Source organism: Phyllobates terribilis, unplaced genomic scaffold (assembly GCF_046119375.1).
Source record: "Phyllobates terribilis strain yellow unplaced genomic scaffold, ASM4611937v1 Scaffold_1__5_contigs__length_1240528914, whole genome shotgun sequence".
NCBI lineage: Eukaryota > Metazoa > Chordata > Amphibia > Anura > Dendrobatidae > Phyllobates > Phyllobates terribilis.
Genome location: NW_027362761.1, coordinates 770,668,793 through 770,696,672, shown reverse-complemented (window position 1 = coordinate 770,696,672; position 27,880 = coordinate 770,668,793).

The window sequence follows — 27,880 nt, the reverse complement described above, 5'->3', positions numbered from 1 at the left end:
GATTATTTCTAATTCTCACAATTCGAGGGTCATGTTGCAGGTAGTGCAGCAAGAAGGCACTCATGTGTGTTGCGCATCCAGGAGCACCAAGTCCCTGTTGTGTTGGTGGCGAGGTAACAATCATGCTTCCTTCCTCTGTCCTCTCCCCCCAACCTCGCACAACAGAAATGTGATCAAGGTCTCCCTCATCTGATGAGTCTTCCATCAGTTCGTCCTCCACTTCTTCCTGGGCTCCTGCACCTTCCTCACTAGTTTGGCTGCTACCATGCGCCCTGGTAAAATCATCTCCCCCACCCTCACATGCCTGCCGCCTTGGTGCTGCCGACCGTCTGGACCTTGCAGATGTTAGCCCTTCCGCATACAACTCCTCCTCCTCTACTTCCTCCACCTCCTCTTGTGCCACCACCTGACTCCGAATTCTGTTTAACATGTGCTCCAGCATGTAAATCACCGGAATAGTCATGCTGATAATGGCATCGTCAGCACTAAACATCTTCGTCGCCATTTCAAAACTGTGCAGAAGGGTGCATAGGTCCCTGATCTGAGACCACTCCTCCAGCGTGATTTGCCCCACCTCTGAATCTCGTTGGCCCAGGCTATACGTCAGAACGTATTGCACCAGGGCTTGTCGGTGCTGCCACAGTCGCTGCAACATGTGCAGAGTTGAATTCCACCGGGTAGGCACATCGCATTTTAGCCGGTGAAGTGGCAGGCCCAACGACTTCTGTAGAGATGTAAGTCGCTGAGCTGCGGGATGCGAACGGCGGAAGTGAGCACACAGCGACCGTGCCCTCTGCAGAAGGCCATCTAGTCTGGGATAGTGGGCTAAAAATTGCTGGACAACCAGGTTCAACACGTGAGCCATACAAGGCACGTGTGTGACATTGCCCCGGCGAAGGGCCGCACCCAGGTTTGCAGCATTGTCGCACACGGCCTTCCCTGGTTTCAGGTCCAGTGGAGACAACCATTCATGAAATTGGTTCTCCAGAGCTGACCACAACTCCTCAGCTGTGTGACTCACATTTCCCAGACATTTCAATGTAAAAACCGCCTGATGACGTTGAGCCCTACTGCCAGCATAGTAAGGAGGTGTGCAGGATCCCTTCTGCGCAGTTAGAAAGCTTGTGGCATGACCAGACAGGCTTTGGGTGCAGGTGGAAGACCGAGAGGAGGTTGAGGAGGCAGAAGCAGTGGAGGAACTTTGACATAAAGAGGATTGACGCACAACTCGTGGGGACGGCAAGACTTGGACAGCAGCCCCTTGTCCTGCTGTCACCATAGTTACCCAGTGCCCAGTCAGCGACATGTAACGCCCCTGTCCATGCCTACTCGTCCAAGTGTCTGTGGTGAAATGCACCCTGTCACACACAGAGTTTCTCAAAGAAGCGGTGATGTTGTGTGCGACATGCTGGTGGAGCGCAGGCACACCTTTCTTTGAGAAGTAGTGCCGACTGGGCATCTGGTACTGGGGCACTGCGACGGACATAAGGTCTCGAAAATCCTCTGTGTCCACCAGGCGGAAAGGCAGCATTTCTGTAGCCAAGAGCTTGCAGATGGTGAAATTCAACCTCTTAGCTTTCTCATGGCTAGGAGGAAATGGTCTTTTACTTGTCCACATCTGAGGGACCGAGGGCTGGCTATTGTGCTTAGACGGGGTTGATAAGGGTGTCCCCGGCAAACTGCCGGTCTGTGAGGAAGATGCAGGCGGACATGTTAGGTTGCCTTGATCCAAAGGTGGTGCTATCGATGTCGGACAGCGCTCAAGACCAGCTGGTGTTACCACCTCCAAAGAAAATGATGACCTGCCAATCACGCTGGCTGTTGCGGGTAAAGAGGTGGCAGGTCTGCGCCCCAAAACAGGTGTGACTGCTGTCCCCCCAGTCACAGAGGATGAAGAGGCCGCGGATGCACAAGATATGGCAGACGGTGGTTGGCCCGGCCGGCTAGGCCGCATTGTAGCACACTGAGCTTCCCACTGCAACTTATGCTTCATGTCCATGTGCCGGTTCATGCATGAAGTACTCAAACTATGTATTTTTTGGCCTCTACTTAGCTTTTGCTGACAAATGTTACAGATAACACGAGTTGGGTCATCTTTATCGATCTGAAAAAATGCCCAGGCTATGCAAGGCTTAGCACCCATGCGACCTGAAGAGCCACCACGACTTGTGGTGAGAGGCAGAGTTGTGTTTGAGGATGCAGTTGTTGACGTGCTTCCAGTACTACGTCTCTGTCCAGGAAGGCGCAACCTGACCTCGTCGTCACTAGCATCTTCCTCCACCTCCTCTGCTGACCTCATCTCTTGGCTGACTGTGGGTTGACAGTAAGTGGGATCTCCGACCTCATCATCATCACCCTGTGCGTTATCACACCCGTCGTCCTCAGAGCCAACCTGTTCCTGCCCTGACAAAAAACTAAAGTTGTCGCTCCAATCAGGTATTTGAGTCTTATCATCGTCTTCCTCATTGTCTCCACCAACAGGAGTTACAGTTTGGGAATGAGGGTCTACATTATGGTCAGAACCTTCTGCGTCTGGTCCTGGATCCGACTCATAAAGATTCTGGGCATCAGTGCAGATCATTTCCTAGTCTGGATTCACAGAAGCGCTGGAGTCGACCTCTGATTCCCAGGCTATAGTATGAGTAAACAGCTCTGCAGACTCAACCATCTGTTCTACCTCATACTCAGACGGGCAGCTGGAGATTTGGGAGCTGTGAGGAAGCAAGTGCGATTTGGGTGACACCTTTGAGGACTGGAGTATTTGTGATGTTGAAGTTGATGTGGAGGAGAGCCCACTTAAAGGAGCACTTGATATCTGTTGAAGCACCTGCTGTTTTTGTGCCTCATCTGGAATTTGTAGCGATTGGCGTGGCCGTAAGAAAGGGATCTTATCACATTGTCCGCTAAAAGAAGAAGACATTTTAGTTTGGCTGGTAGATGGTCTTTCTTCTGCACCTACCCCACGGACACAACCTTTTTTCCCCTTCCCAACACGCCTATTCCCCTTTCCACCAGCAGCAGGCCTTTTTCCACTCATTTTGGTGGTTAACTAATTCACAACTCTGGAGTTGTTTGCACAAAAAAACAATGGATGGTAACCGAGCAGAGCTGAGTGGCCAAACTGTGGTATTAGGCCAAAACTATTGGCTGGGTTAGATGCAGAAAAAAATTATTTTTAATTTGCAACCTGATGGAGGTCAGTATAGATGGACTAATAGACCAAGTCCCACACACCGCTAGAAGCCCAAATATTTTTTCAGAGCTAGATGCAGAAAATTTTTTTATTCAATTTGCAACCTGATGGAGGTCAGTATAGATGGACTAATAGACCAAGTCCCACACACTGCTAGAAGCCCAAATATTTTTTCAGAGCTAGATGCAGAAAAAAATTATTTTTAATTTGCAACCTGATGGAGGTCAGTATAGATGGACTAATAGACCAAGTCCCACACACCGCTAGAAGCCCAAATATTTTTTCAGAGCTAGATGCAGAAAAAAATTATATTCAATTTGCAACCTGCTGGAGGTCAGTATAGAAGGACTAATAGAACAAGTCCCACACACTGCTAGAAGCCCAAATATTTTTTCAGAGCTAAATGAAGAAAAAAATTATTTTTAATTTGCAACCTGATGGAGGTCAGTATAGATGGACTAATAGACCAAGTCCCACACACTGCTAGAAGCCCAAATATTTTTTCAGAGCTAGATGCAGAAAAAAATTATTTTTAATTTGCAACCTGATGGAGGTCAGTATAGATGGACTAATAGACCAAGTCCCACACACCGCTAGAAGCCCAAATATTTTTTCAGAGCTAGATGCAGAAAATTTTTTTATTCAATGTGCAACCTGATGGAGGTCAGTATAGATGGACTAATAGACCAAGTCCCACACACTGCTAGAAGCCCAAATATTTTTTCAGAGCTAGATGCAGAAAAAAATTATTTTTAATTTGCAACCTGATGGAGGTCAGTATAGATGGACTAATAGACCAAGTCCCACACACTGCTAGAAGCCCAAATATTTTTTCAGAGCTAGATGCAGAAAAAAATTATTTTTAATTTGCAACCTGATGGAGGTCAGTATAGATGGACTAATAGACCAAGTCCCACACACCGCTAGAAGCCCAAATATTTTTTCAGAGCTAGATGCAGAAAAAAATTATATTCAATTTGCAACCTGCTGGAGGTCAGTATAGAAGGACTAATAGAACAAGTCCCACACACTGCTAGAAGCCCAAATATTTTTTCAGAGCTAAATGAAGAAAAAAATTATTTTTAATTTGCAACCTGATGGAGGTCAGTATAGATGGACTAATAGACCAAGTCCCACACACTGCTAGAAGCCCAAATATTTTTTCAGAGCTAGATGCAGAAAAAAATTATATTCAGTTTGCAACCTGATGGAGGTCAGTATAGATGGACTAATAGAATGATGCTATGCCCAAAAGATTTTACTTCACTAGGTGCAGTAAAAAAATTGGTATTCTATACACAGGTGGTATATCTTGCAACACAGATAGGCTACTCCACTGACTAACACACTCTGCAATAGGCCAAAAAGGATTAGCTTTGCTAGATTCAGCCAAATGCTGTGAAAAAAACTTGCACAGCACTGGCACAGACCTGCCTGGCAAAAACTGATAGGAACTGATGTAACCTAGTCCTGAAAAGGACTCCAATTACAATTAGTCTTTACTCCCACAATCTATCTATTTAAGAGCACAGACCTGCTTGATAAAAGTCGTAGGAAATGCTGTAACCTAGTCCTTAAAAGGACTGCAATCACAACTATTCCCTACTCCCAAGCTATCTGTATATTTGTGCGAAAATTGGCTTGAAATTAACAAGGTATAGCGCACACAGCAACAGCGGTGCCGTCTAACACGCAGCTGCAGCAGTGAGAAAATGGTGGCGACGGGGAAAATGGCTTGGTCTTATAGGGCAAGGACATGTGACATACACTGCCAATCACACATGCCCTTGCTTGTGTGAAAAAAAGCACTTCGCTCCGTGTGTGCGCTGCTGATAGGCTGACAGATTGCACCTCCCCACTGCAAATGCGGGAAAGAGAAAAAAAAATGGAGATCTTCATTGTTCCTGCAGAGATCCATCCCCTGCCCCTCCCCCCGCCCCGCTGTACACTCAAACTGCGTATTAACATTAATTTTCATCATTACTGAGAAAAAATCCAGTTATGATTTTGGTGCATGAACAGTTATCGAACATAACCTCGAACAGCCGAATTTTTCTCAAATTGTTCGTGTTCGCCGACCGGCTCGAACACCGCCCAAAACAGCTCGAATTTGAGATTGGCGAACAGTTCGAGTAGAACAACGCTCATCTCTAGTGTCCAAACGTTTGATCTGTACTTTATATATGTGTATATATACAGTACAGACCAAAAGTTTGGACACACCTTCTCATTTAAAGATTTTTCTGTATTTTCATGAAAATGAAAATTGTACATTCACACTGAAGGCATCAAAACTATGAATTAACACATGTGGAATTATATACTTAACAAAAAAGTGTGAAACAACTGAAAATATGTCTTATATTCTAGGTTCTTCAAAGTAGCCACCTTTTGCTTTGATGACTGCTTTGCACACTCTTGGCATTCTCCTGATGAGCTTCAAGTGGTAGTCACCGGAAATGGTTTTCACTTCACAGGTGTGCCCTGTCAGGTTTAATAAATGGGATTTCTTGCCTTATAAATGGGGTTGGGACCATCAGTTGTGTTGTGCTGAAGTCTGGTGGATACACAGCTGATAGTCCTACTGAATAGACTGTTAGAATTTGTATTATGGCAAGAAAAAAGCAGCTAAGTAAAGAAAAACGAGTGGCCATCATTACTTTAAGAAATGAAGGTCAGTCAGTGCGAAAAATTGGGAAAACTTTGAAAGTGTCCCCAAGTGCAGTTGCAAAAACCATCAAGCGCTACAAAGAAACTGGCTCACATAAGGACCGCCCCAGGAAAGGAAGACCAAGAGTTACCTCTGCTTCTGAGGATAAGTTTATCCGAGTCACCAGCCTCAGAAATCACAGGTTAACAGCAGCTCAGATTAGAGACCAGGTCAATGCCACACAGAGTTCTAGCAGCAGACACATCTCTACAACAACTGTTAAGAGGAGACTTTGTGCAGCAGGCCTTCATGGTATAATAGCTGCTAGGAAACCACTGCTAAGGACAGGCAACAAGCAGAAGAGACTTGTTTGGGCTAAAGAGCACAAGGAATGGACATTAGACCAGTGGAAATCTGTGCTTTGGTCTGAAGAGTCCAAATTTGAGATCTTTGGTTCCAACCACCGTGTCTTTGTGCGACGTAGAAAAGGTGAACAGATGGACTCTACATGCCAGGTTCCCACCGTGAAGCATGGAGGAGGAGTTGTGATGGTGTGGGGGTGCTTTGCTGGTGACACTGTTGGGGATTTATTCAAAATTGAAGGCATACTGAACCAGCATGGCTACCACAGCATCTTGCAGCGGCATGCTATTCCATCCGGTTTGCGTTTAGTTGGACCATCATTTATTTTTCAACAGGACAATGACCCCAAACACACCTCCAGGCTGTGTAAGGGCTATTTGACCAAGAAGGAGAGTGATGGGGTGCTACGCCAGATGACCTGGCCTCCACAGTCACCAGACCTGAACCTAATCGAGATGGTTTGGGGTGAGCTGGACCGCAGAGTGAAGGCAAAAGGGCCAACAAGTGCTAAGCATCTCTGGGAAATCCTTCAAGATTGTTGGAAGACCATTTCCGGTGACTACCTCTTGAAGCTCATCAAGAGAATGCCAAGAGTGTGCAAAGCAGTCATCAAAGCAAAAGGTGGCTACTTTGAAGAACCTAGAATATAAGACATATTTTCAGTTGTTTCACACTTTTTTGTTAAGTATATAATTCCACATGTGTTAATTCATAGTTTTGATGCCTTCAGTGTGAATGTACAATTTTCATAGTCATGAAAATACAGAAAAATCTTTAAATGAGAAGGTGTGTCCAAACTTTTGGTCTGTACTCTACATGTGTGTGTGCTTGTATATATGTCTGTGTGTATATGTACGTGTGTGCGTGATTATACAGTATACGTGTGTGCATGTATGTATATATACGTGTTTGTGTTTGTGTATATATACACGTGTGTGTGAGTATTTGTATATATATACGTGTTTGTGTATATATATATATACGTGTGTGTATATATATACAGTACGTGTGTGCGTGAATATATGTGTGTACGTGTATATACGTGTGTGCATGTGTATATACGTGTATGTGTATATATATGTATATATACGTGTATGTATAGATACACTGCTCAAAAAAATAAAGGGAACACTCAAATAACACATCCTAGATCTGAATGAATGAAATATTCTCATTGAATACTTTGTTCTGTACAAAGTTGAATGTGCTGACAACAAAATCACACAAAAATCATCAATGGAAATCAAATTTATTAACCAATGGAGGCCTGGAGTTGGAGTCACCCCCAAAATTAAAGTGGAAAAAACACACTACAGGCTGATCCAACTTTGATGTAATTTCCTTAAAACAAGTCAAAATGAGGCTCAGTATTGTGTGTGGCCTCCACGTGCCTGTATGACCACCCTACAACGCCTGGGCGTGCTCCTTATGAGGTTGCGGATGGTCTCCTGTGGGATCTCCTCCCAGACCTGGACTAAAACATCCGCCAACTCCTGGACAGTCTGTGGTGCAATGGTGGATGGAGCGAGACATGATGTCCCAGATGTGCTCAATCGGATTCAGGTCTGGGGAACAGACGGGCCAATCCATAGCTTTAATGCCTTCATCTTGCAGGAACTGCTGACACACTCCAGCCACATGAGGTCTGGCATTGTCCTGCATTAGGAGGAACCCAGGGCCAACCGCACCAGCATATGGTCTCACAAGGGGTCTGAGGATCTCATCTCGGTACCTAATGGCAGTCAGGCTACCTCTGGCGAGCACATGGAGGGCTGTGCAGCCCTCCAAAGAAATGCCACCCCACACCATTACTGACACACTGCCAAACTGGTCATGCTGAAGGATGTTGCAGGTAGCAGATCGCTCTCCACGGCGTCTCCAGACACTGTCACGTCTGTCACATGTGCTCAGTGTGAACCTGCTTTCATCTGTGAAGAGCACAGGGCGCCAGTGGCGACTTTGCCAATCCTTGTGTTCTGTGGCAAATGCCATGCGTCCTGCATGGTGTTGGGCTGTGAGCACAACCCCGATCTATGAACGTCGGGCCCTCATACCACCCTCAAGGAGTCAATTTCACAAGCTGTTGTGCAAATGGAATAGACAATAGATGGAAATTATTGGCAATTATCAAGAAACACTCAATAAAGGAGTGGTTCTGCAGGTGAGGACCACAGACCACATCTCAGTACCAATTCTTTCTGGCTGATGTTTTGGTCACTTTTGAATGTTGGCTGTGCTTTCACACTCGTGGTAGCATGATACGGACTCTACAACCCGCAGAAGTTGCAGCTCATCTAGGATGGCACATTAATGCGTGCTGTGGCATGAAGGTTTGCTGTGTCTGTCAGCGTAGTGTCCAGAGGCTGGAGGCGCTACCAGGAGACAGGCAAGTACACCAGGAGACGTGGAGGGAGGCATAGGAGGGCAACAACCCAGCAGCAGGACCGCTACTTCCTCCTTTGTGCATGGAGGAACAGGAGGAGCACTGCCAGATCCCTGCAAAATGACCTCCAGCAGTCCACAAATGTGCATGTGTCTGCACAAACGGTTAGAAACCGACTCAATGAGGGTGGTATGAGGGCCCGACGTCCACAGATGGGGGTTGTGCTCACAGCCCAACACCGTGCAGGACGCTTGGCATTTGCCACAGAACACCAGAATTGGCAAAGTCGCCACTGGCGCTCTGTGCTCTTCACAGATGAAAGCAGGTTCACACTGAGCACATGTGACAGACGTGGAGAGCGATCTGCTGCCTGCAACATCCTTCAGCATGACCGGTTTGGCAGCGGGTCAGTAATGGTGTGGGGTGGCATTTCTTTGGAGGGCCGCACAGCCCTCCATGTGCTCACCAGAGGTAGCCTGACTGCCATTAGGTACCAAGATGAGATCCTCAGACCATATGCTGGTGCGGTTGGCCCTGGGTTCCTCCTAATGCAGGACAATGCCAGACGTCATGTGGCTGGAGTGTGTCAGCAGTTCCTGCAAGATGAAGGCATTGAGGCTATGGATTGGCCTGCCCATTCCCCAGACCTGAATCCGATTGAGCACATCTGGGACATCATGTCTCGCTCCATCCACCAACGTTACGTTGCACCACAGACTGTCCAGGAGTTGGCGAATGCTTTAGTCCAGGTCTGGGAGAAGATCCCACAGGAGACCTTCCGCAACCTCATCAGGAGCATACCCATGCATTGTAGGGAGGTCATACAGGCACGTGGAGGCCACACACAATACTGAGCCTCATTTTGACTTCTTTTAAGAACATTACATCAAAGTTGGATCAGCCTGTAGTGTGTTTTTCCACTTTAATTTTGGGGGTGACTCCAAATCCAGGCCTCCATTGGTTAATAAATTTGATTTCCATTGATGATTTTGTTGTCAGCACATTCAACTTTGTACAGAACAAAGTATTCAGTGAGAATATTTCATTCATTCAGATCTTGGATGTGTTATTTGAGTGTTCCCTTTATTTTTTTGAGCAGTGTATATACCCACACACATATATGTTCCTTCATGTATATATTTTATGACTGAAAATATTCAGGATGGAGAGCGAAAATGGGAACCAGGCCTTCCGATATGCGCCGGGGGTCACTGGAGCGGAAGTCTCAGTGTCTCCCCGGCGCTTGCGCAATGCGAGGCTGCGTCACAGAAGTACACAGCCAAACTGTGCCAGAGGGAAACAAAATGCACTCCTAGGGAGCCGCGCTTTGCGCATGCGTGGGAGGGGTGGCAGAGCAGGACACGTCACAGAGCCTGTCACAGGGATCTATGACGTTCCGGGGAGGGGAGGAATATGGTAATTTACAACAGAGGTGACGATTTAGCTGTATAATAAGCAGATAGGAGGGGTTTGCTTGGCGTCCCCCGGACGCCAACCCTATGCAAAACGGACTTTATTAAAGAAGATTTCTCTGCAATCAGACCTCTACTATGGGCCATACAGGTAAGTATAGATTTACTTTTCTAACACCTGTATGCCCATAGTAGTGGTCTGATATCGCCCAGGGGGGTGACAGATTCCCTTTAAAGGGAATCTGTGAGTAGGACCAATCCTCCTAAACCATCTATATGGGCATGCAGGTCATAGAAGGTTGAATAGAATGATACTTTGACATCTGTGATCTGATGTCTTATTCCAAAGTAATCCACATTTTTCTTAATATGCAAGGTAGCTGTTACAATCTATGGACCAGACACTGATCTCCCTGAGAATCTGACTATAGAGCTTCTTGTAAATGAATGCATTACCAGTGTGAGACATGTAATGACTGAAATATCGCTCTCCTGATCTACATGTCTCACACTGAAAATGCCCCCATTCATTTTAAATAAGCTCTGGTGGCAGATTCTTAGGGAGATCTATGTCCTGCCCATAGAACGGTTCATTTACATATTAAAAAAAGTGTTTCTCAGGAATAAAACATCAGATTGCAGATATCAAGTTATCATTCTATACAAGTTTCTATGACCTGCATGTCCATATAGACAGTTTAGGAGGGTTGATCGCAGGGCTGGCATTACCACCCTGCGCACCCAGGTGAGTGCCGAGACCCTGAGCAAGCGGGGGGCTTACTCGCTGTTGGGGACGCCAGCGAGCTATGGGCTCATGAGTCGGGGGGGGGGCTGGGTGCCAGTGCAAGCGCTAGCACCGGGCCTTCCCCCTTGCTTTAAACTGTTTACAAAACTTACCTCTCCCTGTTCCTCCGCAGCTTCGGTGTCTTCCACATCTTCTGACTCTGTGACGTCTCGGGCCAGAGGGTGCGATGATGTCACTACAACGTGCCCTCTGCACTGAGCAGTCACAGTGCAGAGAGCCAGAAGACGCTGAGAAGTTAGGAGGAGTGGCCAGCGAGGAGAGGTGAGCATTTTATTTTTTTTATGTTTGGAGCAATATACAGTGGTGGCCAAAAGTATTGGCACCCCTGCAATTCTGTCAGATAATACTCAGTTTCTTCCTGAAAATGATTGCAATCACAAATTCTTTGGTATTATTATCTTCATTTAATTTGTCTTCAATGAAAAAACACAAAAAGAATTGTCCTAAAGCCAAATTGGATATAATTCCACACCAAACCTAAAAAAGGGGGTGTACAAAAGTATTGGCACTGTTTGAAAAATCATGTGATGCTTCTCTAATTCGTGTAATTAACAGCACCTGTAACTTACCTGTGGCACCTAACAGGTGTTGGCAATATCTAAATCACACTTGCAGCCAGTTAACATGGATTAAAGTTGACTCAACCTCTGTCCTGTGTCCTTGTGTGTACCACATTGAGCATGGAGAAAATAAAGAAGACCAAAGAACTGTCTGAGGACTTGAGAAACCAAATTGTGAGGAAGCATGAGCAATCTCAAAGCTACAAGTCCATCTCCAAAGACCTGAATGTTCCTGTGTCTTCCGTGCGCAGTGTCATCAAGAAGTTTAAAGCCCATGGCACTGTGGCTAACCTCCCTAGATGTGGACGGAAAAGAAAAATTGACGAGAGATTTCAATGCAAGATTGTGTGGATGGTGGATAAAGAACCTTGACTAACATCCAAACAAGTTCAAGCTGCCCTGCAGTCCGAGGGTACAACAGTGTCAACCCGTACTATCCGTCGACGTCTGAATGAAAAGGGACTGTATGGTAGGATACCCTGGAAGACCCCACTTCTTACCCCGAGACATAAAAAAGCCAGGCTGGAGTTTGCCAAAACTTACCTGAGAAAGCCTAAAACGTTTTGAAAGAATGTTCTCTGGTCAGATGAGACAAAAGTAGAGCTTTTTGGGAAAAAGCATCAACATAGAGTGTACAGGAAAAAAAAAGAGGCATTCAAAGAAAAGAACACGGTCCCTACAGTCAAACATGGCGGAGGTTCCCTGATGTTTTGGGGTTGCTTTGCTGCCTCTGGCACTGGACTGCTTGAACGTATGCATGGCATTATGAAGTCTGAAGAATACCAACAAATTTTGCAGCATAATGTAGGGCCCAGTGTGAGAAAGCTGGGTCTCTCTCAGAGGTCATGGGTCTTCCAGCAGGACAATGACCCAAAACACACTTCCAAAAGCACTATAAAATGGTTTGAGAGAAAGCACTGGAGACTTCTAAGGTGGCCAGCAATGAGTCCAGACCTGAATCCCATAGAACACCTGTGGAGAGATCTCAAAATGGCTGTTTGGAGAAGGCACCCTTCAAATATCAGGGACCTGGAGCAGTTTGCCAAAGAAGAATGGTCTACAATTCCAGGAGCATTGCAAGAAACTCATTGATGGTTACCGGAAAGCGGTTGTTCGCAGTTATTTTGGCTAAAGGTTGTGCAACCAAGTATTAGGCTGGGGGTGCCAATACTTTTGTCTGGCCCATTTTTGGAGTTTTGTGTGAAATGATCAATGATTTGATTTTTGCTTCATTCTCTTTTGTGTTTTTTCCTTGCAAGCAAATTAAATGAAGATAATAAGACCCAAGAATTTGTGATTGCAATCATTTTCAGGAAGAAACTGAGTATTATCTGACAGAATTGCAGGGGTGCCAATACTTTTGGCCACCACTGTATGGAGCCCATACTGAATAGAGCAATATATGAGGCCCATTCTGTATGGAGCATTATATGAGACTCATACTGTATGGAGCAATATATGGGACCCATTCTGTATGGAGCATTATATGGGGCCCATTCTGTATGGAGCATTACATGAGGCCCATATTGTATGGAGCTATATATGGGGCCCATACTGTATGGACCATTATAAGGGGCCCATACTGTATGGAGCAATATATGCGGCCCATTCTGTATGGAGCATTATATGGGGCCCATACTGCATGGAGCAGTATATGGGGCCCATACTGTATGGCGCATTATATGGGGCCCATTCTGTATGGAGCATTATATGTGGCCTATACTGAATAGAGCAATATATGAGGCCCATTCTGTATGGAGCATTATATGAGGCTCATACTGTATGGAGCATTATATTGGGCCCATTCTGTATGAAGCATTATATGGGGCCATACTGTATGGAGCAATATATGGGGCCCATACTGTATGGAGCAATATATGGGGCCCATACTGTATGGAGCTATATATGGGGCCCATACTGTATGGAGCATTATAAGGGGCCCATACTGTATGGAGCAATATATAAAGCCCATTCTGTATGGAGCATTATATGGGGCCCATTCTGTATGGAGCATTATATGCGGCCCATACTGAATAGAGCAATATATGAGGCCCATTCTGTATGGAGCATTATATGAGGCTCATACTTTATGGAGCAATATATCGGGCCCATTGTGTATAGAGCATTATATGGGGCCTTTCTTTGTGGAGCACTATATGAGACCTATTATGTATGGAGGATTATATGGGGCTCATTATTCTGTATGTAGCAATACATGAGGTCCATTATTCTGTATGGAGCATTACAATAGGTCCATTATTCTGTATGGAGCAATATATGAGGCCAATTATTCTGTATATAGCATTATATGTGGTCCATTATTTTTTATGGGGCATTATATGGGGTCCATTATTCTGTATGGCACATTATATGAGTCCCATTATTCTGTATTGAGCAACATATGGGACTCATTATACTGTATGGAGCAATATATGGGGTCCATTATACTGTATGGAGGACTATGTGGTGCCTATAATACTGTATGGAGAACTATGTAGTGCCCATAATACTGTATGGAGCACTATGTGGTGCCTGCCTATAATACTGTATGGAGAACTATGTAGTGCCCATAATACTATATGGAGGACTATGTAGAGCCCATAATACTGTATGGAGGACTATACTGTCTGGTATAAAATGAAAACTTTTGAATCTCCCCAGGTCACGCACTGTGAGCTGCGAGGATTCGCCGGTTTCTAAGCTTTTGCAGAATTTACAATAGATATCACTCATATAATGGGCAACCCGCAGAACCTGGTAAGGTGCGGGTTTCATGGGTAAATGCCCTCCTTATGATTAGTTGTCTAATGCGGTGTACATTGTTATTTATACTCTGGCAGTTATGGTTTTTGTTAGTATGCTTGGCAGCCTCTGAGGTATCCTCAGGGATGAAGCTCTCCAAAGGTAGAAGGAGAGCTTAGCAACAGAGGACAGGCGAGCTGTGAGTGGCCGCCTGGACTGCTGGGTTTTTGAGGTGACAGCCTTTTGATTGGCTGTCAGGTTTGAGCGGGAAAGATCCGCAGTTTTTTGAAATCCAACTGAAGACGGAGCGTCAGTCAGCTGGTCAGCTCAAGAGAAGACGTCACCATGGATGCTCTCCTCGTAGCTTTTAAGGATAGAGTAAATGCTGAGGGAGGACTGGAATGGCTTAAAAATTGCTTAGCAATTCCCCCTTCTATTGCGGCTGACTCTGGGGATGCCGCTTTGCAAGTGTCAGGGCCTGCAGCCGGGACTTCCAAGGATGCTGTGTCAAGCATGAACGTACCTGCAGGGCCGGCGGTGGAGCGTGAAGGTGATGAAGCTCGTTTACCTCAGGAGGAGGATTCGGGGGTCGCTGGTACGGTGGACCGTAGGAAGAGGACAGCGAGCGTTTGGTATTCTCCGGGCCAGTCTCCTTCTCGGCGTCGCACGGGGTCTAGTCAGAGGAAGGCTCCCGCACATGCATTGGAGGAAAAGGGCACTCGAGTTTCGTCGTCGCGCAGAGGACAGCAGAAGAAGAAATCCCGCGACAAGAGGAAGGGGTCCACATCAGAATCACAGCATCGGATGACAGTTCTGCAGCAAACCGGTGGAGCGGGTAAGATCGCCGGGGAAACTAGCTCTTTGGGGTTTTTACCTCACCCTCAGATTAGTGGCGGGCATATTACAGGGGCTAATGAGCTCGTAGTTATGACCAGTCATATGCCTACAGCAATGGGTCAGGGGAATGTAGTAGCTACTCCCCAATCAATTCTGGCGGCTCAAGCTGCTAGAGCATGGGATTTTTCTCACCAGTCATCAGAGGATGAAGGGGGAATATCCCCAGGTGCAGATTCTCTGATCATTCATCAATTGTTTGTGGCTAATGAGCCACAGGATTTAAGTGGTGCTCCCAGAAAGAAGGGGTCTAGGGTTATACCATCTGTTGGTGATAAAAACATGTCAGTAATTCAGGATTTTATTAAACAGGCTGTAGTTGATGCATTAGCGGGTGCAGGCAAGGTGCACCTCGCAGCTCCACAGTTTTCAAATGTCGTGAAGCCACCTGGGGTGGCCGAGTCGCTACTAAAGGAGGCGATGACATGTCATATTTCACCTTTAGGATTTCATTTACCTTTAGCTGTAAAAAACAAAATTTGGCAACGTGAATACGTGGATCTATTTACTTTGCTCCCTTCTGCGAGGGCGAGTTTGGTTGCTGGCGATAAAAAAGATGAAAAAACGGAGAGTGATGGGGATAGGAAATGTCCATATAAGTCTTTTCAAATGTGGCTGCAAGCATTTGCGATAAATGCGTCAGTTTTAGGTAAGCGCGAGCCGGGTCTCTGTTCAGGGTTATTCCAACACCTTGACATTATTTTAGAGGCGTATAGAAATTTTGGTGGATCAGCATGGTTACTTTATGACGAGGCTTTTCGCCAAAAGTTATATGTGCATTCTAATGTCCAGTGGGGTAATAAAGATGTCGGTTTGTGGGTTAGCTTAATGTTGCCTCAGAGAACATCTGCTCCTAAACCAGCTGCTTCCTCAATTCAAAAAAGAGGCTTTTGTTTTGCTTATAATGATTTAGCATGCAAGTGGCCTAATACATGTCATTTTCGACACGAATGTTCTCACTGGGAGGCGGGCACCGAGCAGCTAAGTGTTACAAGAAACATGGTATTACATATGGAGCTCCGAGCTCTAAAGAGTCAGGGCAAAAAGGGGTTGACCTCGGTGAGACTGAACGCAATGCGTCTGCTGCTAGAATTATTTCCAAACCAGGCGAAAGCGCAAATGCTCGTTAGCGGCTTTGCTTCAGGGTTTTATGTTCCCACTTTTCAGGGTGTTGGTTGTAACGTATCAAAGAACTTAGGTTCTGTTGCTTTACATGGCGATGCAATAAGGGAGTACATCATTAAGGAGTTGAGGATGGGTCGGATTTCAGGCCCCTTTCAAGATCCACCGTTTACAAATTTTCGTATTTCTCCGTTAGGCGTGGTGCCAAAAAAGGAAGTTGGGTCTTTTAGGGTTACACATCATTTATCTTACCCTCCTGGGTTGTCTTTAAATGATGATGTGGCAGCGGATTTACCATCAGTGCATTATACGTCTTTTGATACGGCTATTTCATATTTACAAGAGCTTGGGAGAGGGACTCTTTTAGCGAAAGTTTACATAAAATCTGCTTTCCGCCTTTTGTCGGTCTCCCCGATGGGTTTCAACTCTTTAGGATTTTATTTTAATGGCTCTTTCTTCTTCGACCGATGCCTCTCGTTGGGTTTCTCATTATCTTGTCACTATTTCGAGGTTTTTTCTTCCTTTTTGGAATGGGCAACAATTCATATAGTTCCTCGAGGTAAAGTATTGCATTATCTCGATGATTTTTTTTTTCTGGGCCCACCTGAGCCGGAGGATTGTTATCAAATCGTAAAAGGTTTTTTCAAGCTTACTGATGCTTTTGGAATCCCATTAGCTTCAGATAAAACGGTTTTGCCATCGGGTTAGAATTTTTAAGTATTCATATTGATTCGGTTTTGATGGAGTTAAGAATGCCTTGGGAAAAAAGGAATAGTATTTGTTTTAAAATTTTTCAGTTGTTGGAACGGGAGAAAGTTACTCTTAAGCAACTTCAGTCTTTGTTGGGAAGTTTAAATTTTGCCCTCAGGATTATGCCAATGGGTAGAGCTTTTTGCAGGCGCCTTTATGAAGGTACCCATGGTATAACTCGTCCAAGCTCACATATTAGGATAACGAAGGAAATGAGAGATGATCTTGGGGTATGGTTGCGTTTTCTAAAGAATTTTAATGGTCGCTGTTGCATTCAGGAGAAGTTCGTGCAAGCATCTGAATTGCGTTTTTTCATTGAAGGCACTGATATAGAGGTTTTGTCAATCTCATGTGGGGCTAGTTGGTAGTGCACGCCTTGGCCGGTTTGGTGGAGCAAAGGTTCATCAGGGTTCAGTGTATCTGCTTGTAAGGTTTTTGCGGTATTAGTATCCTTATCCTTATGGGGATCTGAGTTAGCCAATAAGTGTATCCTTATCCAATCGGTGGATAAGGCCTTTTAATGGCTTTAAATACATTGTCGTCAAAGAACAAATTGATTAACTCGCTTATGCGATATGTAGTTTTTGAGTGTTTATCGTATAATATTTGGATTAAATGTAGGTATGATCCTGATATTATTCCTTTATATTCTGCTTCTTCTGTTTATCAGATTCAGTAGGATGAAATTTGTTGTCTTTCCGGAATGAAAGCGGATTGTACTCCTGTCCCTGGTCACCTTTGGACTCTTTTACAAGTTTAGCTGTGGAACATATTAGATCTTCCATTGAAGCTTCTACATGGTCTGCTTACTCTGCTTCATGGGTCGATTGGTGTGATTATAGTACAAAGACACAGGTCGATTACAGGTCACCAGAGGTACAACACGTGCTACAGTTGATGCAGAGTTTAATAGCTCGAGGATCGGGATATTCCAGCATTCATAAAACGATTTCGGGTATCTCGTTCTTTTTGAAATAAGGAGGTAAAATGTCTTTATTTTCTTTTTTTCCCAATCTGACAATTTTTCAAGGGTTTTAAGAAGACCCATTATAAGCCTGACAGTCGTAAAGCAATTTCAGTAGCATTATTATCCAAGTTATGGTTTATCCTGCCGAATGTTTGCTTTAATGGTTTTGAAGTCCGGTTGTTTAGAGCATGTTTTGCTCTGGCGTTTTTCGTGTAAGTGAATTAGTTAACCGTAATAAAAAGGAAATTTCAGGCTTACGCATTGACGATTTACAATTACATAGCTTATTTTTGGAAATTTTTTTGCGACGTTCAAAAGTAGATCAGTTGGGTAAGGGGACATCCATACGTTTGAATGCAATTCCTGGGTCAGAGCTTTGCCCTTTATCCAATATTCTCCTTTGGTTGGAGATTAGGCCTCAGGAATGCCTTCCTCTTTTCGTTCATGCTGATGGATCTCCGGTGACAATCTTCCAATTTAATTCAGTGTTAAAAAAGTGTTTACTTGCTTTAGGTTTGTCAGATTTAAATATTTCAGCTCATTTGTTTAGGATAGGAGCTGCTACAATGGCAGCATCGTTGGGTTGTTCAGAATCGGACATTCGAAGGTTAGGAAGATGGAATTCACATAGGGTGAAATTATATATTCGGCCAAATGCTATTGTTTGATTTGCTGTTGTTCTTTTTCTTTTCTTTTTCAGGTAGTTTATCTGTTTGGATCGTAGGCCATTCCTTTATATACTGAGCTAAGAAGAGGGCTCAGCATCGTTCTTATTCTTTGAACTTATCTTTTGATAAATCGCAGATTAATTTATATTGGTTCGGCCGCAGGGGAATGCGATGGAATGAGTTATACGGGTTATTACTAGTGTTGAGCGAACATGCTCGACACTGCTCGGTACTCGCCCGAGCATCACGCTACTCGGGATGTTCGGCGAGCACCGAGCATTTCCGGGTTACTCGGGCGGGAGCTCGGGTCTCCGCCCTGCATGTTTGGCGCTCTTTACAGAGCCAATGAACATGCAGGGATTGCCAGCCAGTCACTGTAATGCCGCAGCCATGTTGTTTGTGGGCATTACAGTGATTGGCTGGCCGCACAGCGTCACCTCGAGTATTTAAAACCGGGCGCCGCTATCTTGGACACAGTCGCTCCGGATCAGACAGTGTAGGGACAGCGCTGCTGATTTAGGGAGAGATATATCCTGCAAAATAGTTAGTGTAGGGTCTGTAAAGGCTGCCAGATCAAACAAACAGTCCTTCTCAGGACTAATATCCATCCCAGGTATATCAGGCAGGCAGGCAGGCAGGCAGGCTGTATAGGAGACGCAGTGGTTATACCAGCAAACGCTGCATTACAGTCCTGTGTGCTGCTCCTGTTGCTGAAATTGCTGGACTTAGCTCCAGGTCCCGGGGGCCAGGAAAAATCCTTTTTTTTAATCTAAATCCTCTTTTTTTTTTCCTCCTTCACAATGTACAAATACCCATCTTATTAACCTTTTGGTTCCCCCCCACCCCCCAAAAAAATAGTGTCTCCCTGATTTTTCAGACACATATATCTGTTGAAAATAGTCTGGTGTAGGCCCGAGAAATACAAGTGTGGTTTTGCAGTTCCACGGTACAAACTTCTGTATTATCCACTTTTGGGCCATTTGTATCTTAAAAAAACAGTTTGAGTGTGTCGCTCACTGTTCAGCCGCAAATATATATATATTTTAAAAAGCCTGGTATACACCAGTAAATTATTACTGTGGTTTTGATGTTCCACGGTAAAACATCTCTATTATCCTGTTTTTGGCATTTTTTGCTGTATAAAAATAATAATAGTGTCTCCCTGATTTTTCAGACACAAATATATCTGTTGAAAATAGTCTGGTGTAGGCCAGAGAGACAGAAGTGTGCTTTTGCTGTTCCACGGTAAAAAATCTCTATTATCCTGCTTTTTGCATTTTTTGCTGTAAAAAAAAAAAAAAATAGTGTCTCCCTGATTTTTCAGACACAAATATATCTGTTGAAAATAGTCTGGTGTAGGCCCGAGAAATACAAGTGTGGTTTTGCAGTTCCACGGTACAAACCTCTGTATTATCCACTTTTGGGCCATTTGTATCTAAAAAAAACAGTTTGAGTGTGTCGCTCACTGTTCAGCTGCAAATATATATATATTTTAAAAAGCCTGGTATACACCAGTAAACAATAACTGTGGTTTTCCTCTTCCACGGTTCTAATCAACTCTTTATTACCCTTTTTCCATTGATAGTGCAAGTGTAAGCTATTTTACTTCATTTACAATGGGCAAGGCGCGTGGCAAGGGACGTGGAAGTGGACGTTCTGGTGATGGTTCGTGCAGAGGACGGGGCCGTGGCCAAGGTGAAAATGTGCCACAACCAACAGCCACATCTTCTCGCTCCCACTTCTTGACCGAATTACTAGGGAAGCACAGAACAACACCAGTATTGAGAACTGATCAGTGTGAACAGGTTATTAATTGGATAGCAGACAATACTTCCAGTTACCTGGGCACCACCACCTCCGGTCTGTCTTCCACACGGTCAACTCTTAGTAGCCGTGAGTCTCGACCGCATACTCCTCCTCACCCTGATGCTCCTTCCTCCCACCATGCCGAGTGTCGTCAGACAGCAAGTGATCCCACACTTGGACACTCTGAAGAGCTGTTCACTGGTCCATTTCCATATTTGTGCCCCTCGCCTGATACGCTTGAAGTGGTGGAAGAGGAGATCCCATGTTGCAATGCCCAAATATTTGAACAGCTACGGCCACAGGAAGTCGACGTTGGCAATCTGTCACAAGAGGTGGACGATGACGAGACACAATTGCCAGGAAGTGAGGAGGAGGATCGTGGTGCGCAAGTGGAAGAGGAGGAGGTGGTGGATGATCTAGTAACTGACCCAACGTGGAAGGAGGACATGCAGAGTGAGGCCAGCAGCACACAGGGGGAGGGAGGCAGAGTACCCCAACAGGCAGGAAGAAGCAGTGTGGTGGCCGCAGACAGAAGGCAGGCAACCGTTCCCTGTAACACCAACACGAGGGACGTTGCCAGTACAAGCGGTAGGTCTTCCAGAGTCTGGAATTTTTTTAAAGACTCTGCTGATAACCCCAAAAAGGCCATATGTTCCACCTGCCATGCCAGCATCAGCAGGGGTGACAAAACTACGAGCCTGACCACCACCAGCATGATCAGGCACATGGCAGCAAAGCACCCGACTTTGTGGGGCGAAACCCAGGGTCCACGACCAGTGTCAGCGGGTGTCACCACTGCTTCTTCCACTGTTGTGCGTGCAATAGAACCCCCTGTTGTGTGTGCAAGGCAATCCCCTGTCCATACTGCATGTAAAGATGCCCCCTCCTCTCAGTCTTCACTTGTTATGGCAGTTTCTCAAGAAACAGCATCAACGTCCACGTCCCACCGCAGCCACAGTCCTAAATTCGCACATTTCACGACTGCTTGCATTGGAAATGCTGCCTTTTAGGCTGGTGGAGACGGAATCCTTCCGCAATCTTATGGCGGTGGCCGTCCCTCGGTACTCGGTCCCCAGCCGACACTATTTTGCCCGGTGTGCCATCCCCGTACTACACAGGCACGTGTCCCAAAGCATCTGCCGTGCCCTCAACAACACAGTTACTGGGAGAGTCCACCTGACAATGGACACGTGGACAAGTGCTTGTGGCCAGGGACGGTACATCTCTCTGACGGCACACTGGGTAAACATAGTGGAAGCCGGGACCCAGTCGGACCTTGGGACGGAACACATCCTCCCCACACCGAGGATTGCGGGCCCTATGTCAGACAGCGTTGCCCCCACAGTGTACAGCTCCTGCGCATCCTCCTCCTCCTCCTTCTCCTCATGTTCAGCCTCCATCTCAGATATCACCACATCAGTTACAAGCTGGAAGCATTGCAGTACTGCCTCCGCCAAGCGGCAACAGGCTGTGCTGAAACTCATAAGCTTAGGTGATAAACCTCACACTACTTGTGAGTTGTGGACAGCTGTGAAAGAGCAGGCAGATCTGTGGCTGAGACCGCTGAACCTACATCCCGGCATGGTCGTGTGTGACAATGGCCGTAAACTGGTGGCGGCTCTGAGGCGAGGTGAGATCACACACGTACCATGCCTGGCTCATGTGCTTAACCTCGTGGTTCAGCGGTTTCTTAAATCGTACCCCGAGTTGCCAGATCTGCTCGTGAAAGTACGCCGCCTGTCAGCTCACTTTCGCAAATCGGCTACAGCTTCCGCCGCCCTTGCTGTGTTGCAGCAGCGTTTGCAGCTTCCGGCACACCGACTGGTGTGTGATGTCCCCACACGTTGGAACTCTACCCTCCACATGTTGCAAAGGATTTGTGAGCAGAAGAGAGCAGTTGTGGAGTACCAGCTGCAACAAGGCCGTCGATATTCAGGTCAGACTCCACACATAAGACCTCAGGAGTGGACCTGGATGTCTGACATATGTACCATCCTGACAAACTTTGAGGAGGCCACCAAGATGGTGAGTGGCGATGGCGCCATCATTAGTGTCAGCATCCCACTTGTCTGTCTTTTGCAATGCTCTCTGCAGAGAATTAAAGAGGAGGCATTGCAGCCAGAGTATGATGAGATGGATCAAGAAGCCGTAGCGGGCGATTACACACAGCCCAGCCTCATCTCATCCCAACGTGCATTGGGGGACAATGAGGGAGAGGAGGGGGAGGAGGAAGAACAGGAGCTGCTATCATGCGTTGTAGACGGTAGTACCTGTACAAGTGTCATACCGTCGGTTCAGCGTGGGTGGCCTGAGGACAGGGGGGAGGAGTAAGAGGAGGAGGAGCAGGAGAGCATGGTCAGTCGTCATCTTGGTGAGGACACGGAAATCTTGCCCGTTACCAGTCTGGCACGCATGGCTGACTTTATGTTACGCTGCCTTAACCGTGACCCTCGCGTTGTCAAAATGTTGGGTGACAGTCATTACTGGTTGGTGACACTTGTAGACCCCCGCTACAAGGAGAACTTTCACTCTCTTATTCCTGAGGTGGAGAGGTCTACAAAAATGGGGCAATACCAGAAGGCCCTTGCTGCAGAACTCTTAAAAAAATTCCCATCTGAACACGCTAGCGGCAGAGGTCACAGTTCGTTGCCCAACCAAGGCGTACAGGCGAGAGAGATGCAACTCCAATCCAGCAGAGGCAGGGGAACACTGTCAACATTCTGGGACAGTTTTCTGACACCCGCCCAGCTTACAGGCCCTGAGGCGCAGGGTACTCTCACAAGGAGTGGAAAGTTTCAAAAGATGGTGAGGGAGTACCTTGCCGATCGTACCAGCGTCCTCCGTGATTCCTCTGTGCCTTTTAATTATTGGGTATCCAAGCTGGACACTTGGAATGAACTCGCTCTGTACGCCTTGGAGGTCCTGGCCTGCCCTGCCGCTAGCGTGCTATCGGAGCGTGTTTTTAGTGCCGCTGGGGGAATTATAACTGATAAGCGCACTCGCCTGTCAACTGACAACGCTGACAAGCTGACCCTTATCAAAATGAACAAGGGCTGGATTGGGCCAGACTACTCAACACCACCAAATGACAGCAGAGTAACAAAGTCAAATCCACTGTGTTATTTCGGGAGGTGTATTCACATGCACCGCTTCACACCCACACATGGGTATATGCTTCCTTGTTTCGGCTGTTTAATCTTCTTCTCCTTATCCTCAGCCTCCACCACCACTATACCACCAGGGTGCCAGCATTGCAAGTTCCTCCGTCCTTATTTTTGGCAGCTTTTGCTTGCAAGGCATAAGCAAATACTATGGGACACCCACTCCCCAATAATGGGACTTATGTTTGTAATATGCTGTACTGCATGGCTCTTGTAAGGGGCATTGCAAGTTGCTCCGTCCTAATTTTTGGCAGCTTTTGCTTGGAAAGCATAAGCAAATACTATGAGACACCCACTCCCCAATAATGGGACTTATGTTTGTAATATGCTGTACTGCATGGCTCTTGTAAGGGGCATTGCAAGTTGCTCCGTCCTAATTTTTGGCAGCTTTTGCTGGGAAAGCATAAGCAAATACTATGGGACACCCACTCCCCAATAATGGGATTTATGTTGTAATATGCTGTACTGCATGGCTCTTGTAAGGGGCATTGCAAGTTGCTCCGTCCTAATTTTTGGCAACTTTTGCTTGGAAAGCATAAGCAAATACCATGGGACACCCACTCCCCAATAATGGGACTTATGTTTGTAATATGCTGTACTGCATGTGACGCGCCGCCTGGGCCGTGTGTACACGTGTGTGGGATACCCGGTGCCGGGTCTCTGGGCTCTGTAGTCTCCGTGGCGGTGACCCAGTCCCGTGGCTCAGGCTGGTCAAACCAGTGGCAGTCTTTCTTAGGTTTTGAGGTTAATTGTCCGACTGCGCCACCCGTGGATTGCGGTCAGGGAGTACCACCGCTGAGGCTGGTGTTGTGTGCGCAGCATAGAATGGGATTACTCCCCTCGGGAGGAGTATAGCCTCAGGGCAGTGAGTGTGGATGATGGGGGTGATGGTGCACGAGCGCAGCAGGAATGACTCAGAGTCTTTGCAGTGCAGTTCAGGGTCTTTACTGATGATTATAAGGTAGACCCTCCCGGGAGTACTGGCTAGCATAAGAGGCCTGGTCAGTCTGTGAGCAAGCAGGAGTTCCCGTGGCCAGGTGGAGTTGTAGGCCTCCCCGTCTGTCTGCACTCTTCCTGGCTACCTTGCTGTAAGCGGGTAGAAGTAGCCCACGTCCCTGAGTGTACCGTGTAGTGCTCACCCGTATGGCTGGTGACTTGGGGCCTTCTGTTAGCCTCCGCTCCACGACGGCGGTGCTGGTCCCTTGCTTGTGACTGAGCCTCCGGGCTTCTATGGCCAGAGAACCTGAAATCCCCTGCCGGCTGGTTTCTGCTGCTGGATATATAAGTCCTCACAGCTTCGGACTCCTGTGTCCGGTTCCTATTGTCTTCTGCCAGGGCGAGCTCTGCTCAGCTTCCAGCCCCTGGTCTTTAGCTCCTAGCTCCTACAGAGCTCCTTGCTGTTACTTTCCCTTGCTCTCACTCTGACTCTGACTGTTCTCTGACTCACTCAACCCGCCCCAGATCCAGTTTATAAGGGCAGAATTCTCCCCTCCCAGGATTGGGGCAGGAGGATGTTGCATGTTTAAGGGATCCTGACCAGGAAACCTCCCACTTGCTCTCCGACGTAATATCTCTATTACTGTGGTGACCAGACCCCTGGGGTGCCACACTTGGCTCTTGTAAGGGGCATTGCAGTTCCTCATAATTTTTGGAAAGCCTTCCATTCACTGCTTAGGCCAACAGTGCACGGGAGACCCAGTTGCTATAAATGGAAAAAAAGGTTTAGTTAACGCCCTCTGACCTCCATGTCATTTGCAAGGGGCATTAGAGTGGCTCGAAATTTTTGGTAAGCATTGCACTCACTGTATGCCCTATAACTATGTAGCCGAACCGCTCCTTTTGTTACAGAAACATATCCTACAAGACATATCTGGTTGACTGGCCTGATATTGATGTGAATGGTCCCTGTTCCTCCTGCTCTTTCTCCTTTGCCACTACCTCATCCATCATTTATCACCTGAAGCTTTGTTTTAACGGGAGTCATAGAACTTGGATAGTAGCAGGAAAACATCCAGCAATCCTCGGAGGAGGTAGGATATGCGCCAAAACGCTGACCACCTCAGGCCTAGCCGCTACTACATACATGCGCTTGCATTACAACAAAACAAAGCAGATGCTAACTTCTATCATCCTCATCATGCTCCTCACCTTGGCACTCTCAACTCCCCTGATGGAGAAGCCAGGGCCCACCGGAGGAGTCTGATAGTCCGGTGGGCTCGACCAATGCAGCCCTAAAGCAGGCCAGGCTAAGAAAAGTGTGGGAAAGGTTACCGGGACAAATAGGGGTGGCTAGGGACCGAGTATGGACACCCGGCCACCCCCTGGAGACTGGGGAGCAAGCGGGGACACCCGGCCACCTGGGGACTGAGTATGGATACCAGGCCGCTGACACAGCCATGGCGTGGTGGCCAGATTCCGCCTCCACATGCCTAAAAGGCCCAATTTAAAGTGCAAGCAAGCAAGCAGTATGGTATTGCAGCCTGGGGGTGGGTGGGTGGCAGGCAGCATACTTGAGCTTGTATTGCAAGGAATGGTGGAGGTACAATTGAACACTGCCCTGGGACTAGAACTTGCATGGGGATAGTTGCAAGTCTGCATCTTCTGATGCGGTAAGGATCACTTATGATGGGCACACTTTTAGACAGTGATCTGGGAGTCAGAGATGCTTCCAGGGGTCTTCCTCATGCTGTTCCCTTGTTTTTTCAGCACTTTATGCATGTGTCACACAGCACATGGCCAGATAAGGTTGTAAAATGTTAAAATGACATTTCACGGTGAATGCATTTGTCATAGTTGAAAGCAATACAAAAGTGCAAAAACGCATAAAAAATGCTACTTGTGAACATAGCCGAAGGTGTGGAGGAGTATTTTTGTTTTTGGTCATTTATTTTAACTTATACACAAGTCTTTTCCCTGGAAAGGATGTTCCTTAACTAGTGTTGAGCATTCCGATACTGAAATATCGGGTATCTGCCGATATTCGCGGTATCGGAATTCCGATACTTAATTCCGATACTTTTACAATATCGAATACCGGAATCGGAAGTTCCCATAATGCCTGCGCTCTGCAGTGTCTCTGAAGTATGACAAGCTGGATGGCAGCGCTCAGCTGAGATCCAGCCTGTCATCAGAATGCCATCCCAGCGTGGGAGAATTCTCCTGATCATTTAAAAGCCGGCGGGCGGTAAAAAGCCGCCGGCTTTTAAACAATCACACAGCCCCATACTGCTTCCCCGCAGCCTCCTACCCCGATCCTCCGCTCCCCTCGCCACCTCCCATCCCGATCGTAAGTTAGGACCGGGTGGGGAGCGCAGCACCAAGGAGCGGGGAGCGAAGGACCCGGGAGGGGAAGCCGGCAGTGAAAAGACTTCACCGCCGGCTTTCCCGTTCTGTGCTGCACTTTCCCGCCGGTTATTTCAAATGAACAGCTGAGGTATCAGGTGATGCTGATCAGCTGTTCATTTGAAGTAGCCGCGGTGCCCTCAGAGGGTTCACGTGAGTTCATGCTTGACTGCATTGCATGAACTCACATGAACTTTCCCACGGCCGCACAGGTCAGCCTCACCTCCCAGACGATCAGCCCGTCATGATTGGTGTGTGTGGGTGTCTGTGCGTGTGTCTGCGAGTGTGTGCGGGGTGTCTGTGCGTGTGTCTGCGAGTGTGTGCGGGGTGTCTGTGCGATGTCTGCGGGTGTGTGCGATGTCTGCGGGTGTGTGCGGTGTCTGCGGGTGTGTGCGGTGTCTGTGCGATGTGTTCGGGTGTGTGCGGGTATGCGCGGTGTCTGTGCGATGTCTGCGGTGTCTGTGCGATGTCTGCGAGTGTGTGTGGTGTCTGTGCGATGTCTGCGAGTGTGTGCGGTGTCTGTGCGATGTCTGCGGGTGTGTGCGGTGTCTGTGCGATGTCTGCGAGTGTGTGCGGTGTCTGTGCGATGTCTGCGGGTGTGTGCGTGCAGGCAGACATAGGCCGATGTGACACTACTACTCCCATCGGCCTATGTCTGTCCCCCGTCCACTCGTGCCAGCAGGATCAGCTCAATGGGAGCAGTAGTTACCATCAGCCTGATCCTGCTATTTAAATTGCCCTACTGTGTCCCCAATAAATTTTAAATATATGTCATTGGTGGCCAGTGGTTGCTTACAATAAATTAGTTCATACATTACCTGTCCCCGCCGATCGCCACCTAAAATAAAGTAAAAAATAAAAAACTACACCTATACTCACCTAGACACCTAATTCCCCGAAGCCATCGATGTCCTGTAATAAAATATAAAATAATAAACCACAACCTTATCCTTACCCCTCCGTAGTAGTCCACGAGTGTCCCACGATGATCTCCAGTTTAGAGCAGCCACATAGAATGTGACCGCTCTGAACCGCTGCCGCCGCTAGAATGATGGGGCACGT